Source organism: Triticum dicoccoides, chromosome 7B, assembly GCF_002162155.2.
Source record: "Triticum dicoccoides isolate Atlit2015 ecotype Zavitan chromosome 7B, WEW_v2.0, whole genome shotgun sequence".
NCBI lineage: Eukaryota > Viridiplantae > Streptophyta > Magnoliopsida > Poales > Poaceae > Triticum > Triticum dicoccoides.
Window position 1 is genome coordinate 34509782 of NC_041393.1, and position 5451 is coordinate 34515232.

Sequence of the window (5451 nt, forward strand, 5' to 3'; positions counted from 1 at the left end):
TTCCTATCCATCATATATAAATCGGACAGCCAATATTGCAGGATGGCAGGCACACCATCATCACCAACTCTGTATTTTTAAAAGAAAAAAGTAGAGTAGAGAAGTAGAGATAAATATTAAATACAAAATAAATATAACAGTAGAGAAGAGAGTAGAGTTAGCAGGGACGTCGGGAAAGGATCGCGTGCGCGAGGGAAAAAGCGATCGGGCACGCGCTAGTTTTGGCGCGCGTTGTCCTGCGCGCTTTACAGAATCCAAAGCCCTCCCATCGCTCTATGCCTTGCCACCACTCTCTCCCTACTCTGTGCCTCGCCACCGCTCTCTCCCCGCTCTTTCTTGCCTTGCTGCCGCCGCGCTACCATGCTGTCGCGTTGCCGGGAAACTTGTGGATACCGCGGCGTCCGCGTGCGCCCCTCCCGCGGCTTCTCCGTCGAGATCCGGTTCCGCCGGATGCGCCATGGCCTCAGTGATTTCGACACCTCCAATGAGGCCACCTGCGCGTACGATGGAGCGATGTGGCACCTCCGGTGGCCTCATAGAACATTGAACTTCCCCAACATGTCGACACGGGAGTGGGCGCAGGAGCTCGTGCCTGTGCTGCAGCTTATCACCGACGAGGATCGTCGCGACAACCAGAGGTGGGAGTAGCATCTCAGCATTGCCGAGATGGACGAGGAAGCCATAGAGCTGTGGCACCAACGGTTCCCACAGGACTTCATCAACGAGCATGAGTTCTACGCGCAATGGAGGGCGGAGAGGGAGAAGAGGAGGGCGGAGCGAGCCGCCTATCGTGAGGACAAGTGTACGCAAAAAGCGGACGCTCAATTCAACATGAGGCTAGGAGCAGCGTCGCCCTGGGAATCCGATGACGATCGGTATCTTCACGCCTACATTGAGACGTCGGAGGAGGACATCACCGAGGAGGAGTCGGACGACGAGAAGTAGTTGAACTATCTATTTTTATCCATCTATGCTATATCTATGCTTAGAACTATCCTCTACTCTCTAGTCTCTACTCTCTATCTCTACTTCTCGATCTCAGCACTGTAAATGCTTTTTTAAAGCATCCCTCATCGCACTTCTATTGGAGATGCTCTAACATGGCAGACGAGTGCTTTAATGTTGCCCACAAGATGCATGAGTATTACTAGTAGTATATTTTTCTTGCCATGTTGAGATTTTAAAACCACGAGTGCGACCATGCAGAGGTGCAATGAAGACCAAACATAGGATATTGGGAACATCTTCAAGGAGCGTGGCAAGTTAAAGAGGAGCTGCACCGAACCTGTAAAATGAGCTTTGGTAAGTAACACCCTTTCAATTACTTTCGTTTAGTCTCGTGTTCTTCGATGTGTATATGTTTTAGTTTCTGTTTCTCTTAGCCTTGTGTTCTTTGATGTGTAATAAGAAGAGTCTTAATCTTCCTAATGCTTTCGTTTTTAGCTTGATGTAGGAAGTGGGTGTTCTCACCTTGTAGTCTATTTTTATATTTTTTCCTTTTGAATTCACTTCTCTGAGTCCTATTTATCTGGCTTCTCCTAAATGGATCTGGGTTGCTCTTAGTATTGATCTAAAAAGGAAGTAACTTCATGTCAGGATGCAGTTCTTGCGAGGAGGGAAGTATGGTCAACCTCGAGATCATGTTTCCGAAATGAGGCTCGAATACACACAAGGTGCCAGTTCCCTAATGTTGCTGGATTAGACACAAGGTGAAAATTCCCAGATGATGCTGGATTACACATAAGTCAGGTGGAGTTGTCAGTTGTTCGTGTCCTCGTGGCTCTAGTAAAGGCTGAAAGAAAGCATGCAACATCCCTTGAGAATGTAGCTGAGTTCCTGAAAAAGTGAAAAGAGCAATTAGATGCTCTCTTCACCCAAGCCAAAGAAGAGATGGAAGAAGCCAAAAATAAGCTAGCAGAGGCAGAGCAGGCTAGGCGTCTCCTGCTATCTAAAATTGTTGTCAATACAAAATTTCCTTCATAATAGCTAGGTTCAAATGTTTATCCAGTCAGTATGCCTGTTGTGATGTTCGTGCATCTACTGATGTGGCACAAAATAAAAAAAAACGGTTTATGTAATAACAGGAATTACTTTCCACAAATAACAGACGAAGCATTGGACATGGTATAGTTCACGCGCAAGCCCGACATTCCAAGTTCAACTTCCACATCAAACTCATGTTCACAGATATCTGCACATTCATAGATAATGTCCACAACCATGATTCACTTCAAAGCCAAAAAGAATGTGAGGAGCGTTATAAATAAAGAAAAACCTCTTGTTCCTGCTACCAGTGCGAGGACAACAAGTCAAGACCATCCGTAACTAATTATATTTTGGTCATTTTTTGTGTTCTAAAATGCCGGCCGGCTCACGGAAGGACGTGTTGCCGGCACACGCGCGGATTCAATGGAGGCAGGCGGGGCAGTCTAAAGCCGGTTGCATGTGGCGAGGAGACGTGTTCAGCGAGTGGGGCCCTCTTGGCCGGCGTGCTGGTTCAATGCCTGCGCTATGAGAGGTCGCGTCCGTGTTAGAGCAATCACTCCCTCCAGTCCTTTTTTGTTTGGGTATAACAAAATCTCATTTTCCATTCACATTCTACAAGTAAAATTTGTGGACAAACTTTAACCCAAAATACGATGGGGACTAGTAAACCAGAACAGAGGTAATAGTTTTTTTATCAAAGAAGGTTTCCCCCTTCCGATTTTCATTACTAAAAACCAACATCTAAACCATAGTATTTACCCTAGAACTACCAAGTTCAACATCTCGCAACATAAACCCATACAACCATACGCCAAGGAGGTAGTAGTTATGAATTCCATTTTTGCTCCATACCAATCGTTCTAAAAACTACTTAGTACTTATAACGCGCCATTGAAAATTGGAACTCTAACCCGCTAAATAAAGATATTTTAAACGTGGCTACTCGATCTGTGGGAACTGGCGAGCCACGGCCTCCAGGTCGTTCACCTGTGGTTCCGACCATCAACTCCTATGGATCAAATTATCACGCAAGCTGATTATTCCTACACATACCCAGTACCCGCGCATGCAGCAATCGTGCACCTAGGGTTTTAGGGTTTATTTGTTAACAGTGCCTTTACGTAACTTTCATGTGTGCGAGACAGCGAGAGACCGACTGCGTGCGCCTCTTCTCTTCGTATATGTACTCCACCATTTGTCTGGTGTCCTAAAAATTATACAGTGTTAATAACTACTAGAAATGTGCCAATGCGTTCCCACACGATCAAAGTAGATTAATACATATTCACCGATTTGATAGAAAAAAGAGTCTAGTTTTGAAATACATATATCACTAAAAATATGTTATGTTTCACTCAAAATATATTCCGTTGGCGGTTTTGATGAGATAAGGGAGGAATGTTGTTGGTTTAAAGATTCGAGAAGTGGTATATGTCTAATTTCTACGCTTACTAGCAAGATGCCCGTGCGTTGCACGGGACATCAAGATCTTGTGGGAGAAAAGGATGAAAGAGGGAAGGCCTTGTCTGCAAATGTGGAGAGGAGTGCGGGTAAATTGCCATAGTTTCCTTCCTATCGTTAGATATAGATCGGATGGCCTATATTGCAGGATGGCAGGCACACCATCATCACCGACTATGGATTTTATAAGAGTAGAGATAAAAAACAGAGTTAGTGATGATGGTGTGCCTGCCATCCTGCAATATAGGCCGTCCGATTTATATCTAACGAATAGGAAGGAAACTATGGCAATTTTGCAAAAAAATACCCACACCCCTCTCCACATTTGCAAATAAGGCCTTCCCTCATTCATCCTTTTCTCCCACAAGATAAACTACTCATACAAATGCATCTTGACGTTCGGTGCAACGCATGGGCATCTTGCTAGTTGTTGCAAAAAGCCCATGTGTGTCTGAGAGAGAGGGAGAGAGGAGGAGGACAGAGTGCATGTGTGACAAAGACACAAAGAGTGTTTGTCTGAGAGGTATCATCTTAAAGTGAGGCGATAGTGTGTGTGTGCACGATCGAGAGGGCGTGTATCAAGAAGGGAAGAAAAATCTGCATAGATACAAGCAGCGCGAGAGACACATGTATGCGATAGTGGAAGCACAAGTGTGTGGGTGTATAAACCTATCTAGAGGCTAGTCAATAAATGTATGTGAGAGAAATATGAGTCGGGGGTGCGAAAGCGAGAGTTTTGTGAGAGAGAGAGAGACGGTAGTCGAGAAGGGAAGTGGAAGCAGGAGTTCTGTGTGTGAGAGAGAGAGAGAGGGGGGAGATTGTCTGATCGGTAAACAAACGAATAATGTCAGTTCTATAACTGAGATGGAGACGGAAAGGAGACCGTAACAAATGTTCTGTCTGCAGGAGAGAGTAATTTTAGTGGTATGAGTCATATCTAGAGACATATAGGGTGTGTGAGAGAACCCCATAGAGAGAAAGACAAAGTGAAAGATGAGTGAGACTATGTGTGTGGCAGTGAAAAAGAAAGCTTAGGTACCTAGTGATACCAGAGAACAGTAGAGACATGAGAGATAATGAAAAATGTGTAATGTATAATGATAGGGAGAGTGTAACACTTCTCAAGGGAGACGTCGAGAGACCATGTTTGCGAAGATAGGAGAAACATGAAGGGAGCGTGCGGGTGAGCTGGAGAAAAGAGAGTGATAGCTACATGAAGGAGCATGCATGCGAGAGAGATGGGCATGAAAGGAGTCAACATAAAAGGGATTCAAATATTTGAATCCGAGATGATGATACATGTAATTCATACTCGAACCAAAATTGATCTATCAAACATGCATACTCATATGAATTCATGCGGATGTATGTTATTTAATATGTAGATATTACTCATCCATACATTTTTAGTAGAACATAATTTGGTTTAAATTTTTTGAATTCAACCTTATGATTTTGAGATCATTGTATTTGTAAATCGTATTATACATATAAAGGAGCAGAATTCTTTGTCGTGGTTTTGAAAGTATATATAAAAATGATGTATATAGAACTTTATTCCAATCAAAAATGGATCCTGCCCGAACAAAAATAGAATACAAACTGGATTCGAATCGAGTTAGCATGGTAAACGTGCACTCTTGCTCTACAAAAATTTGAATGAAGCGGGGAAAGTCACAGTAACCGCCCGAAACCAAAATCTGCGAGATGGAAATTACTACCTATCCCTGACATGCAAAGCCTATTGGCTCGATTTCTATAGGTTTCGATAGGGGTAGGTTTGTAATTTCACTCAAATGTAAAATAACCGCCTCTCATCTAGATTCATACACACTGGGCGCCAAAACATAGTGTCTCCTCGGCCGAAATCGACTCCCTCCCCGATTCATACACGGTGGGCACCAAAAATAAACTCTCATCGGCAAATATTCGGTGTATGCGAGATTACTGTCCTATCCCCAACCGACTCATATTGCTATGATGTAGGAAATTTGAAACGGGGGC

At 43.8% G+C, this 5451-nt stretch overlaps 1 pseudogene; it reads left to right on the top strand.

Annotated features, from left to right (window-relative positions):
- The first annotated feature begins 360 nt into the window (after window positions 1–360).
- On the top strand, window positions 361–849 carry LOC119335893 (annotated as a pseudogene).
- Window positions 850–5451: the final 4602 nt, after the last annotated feature.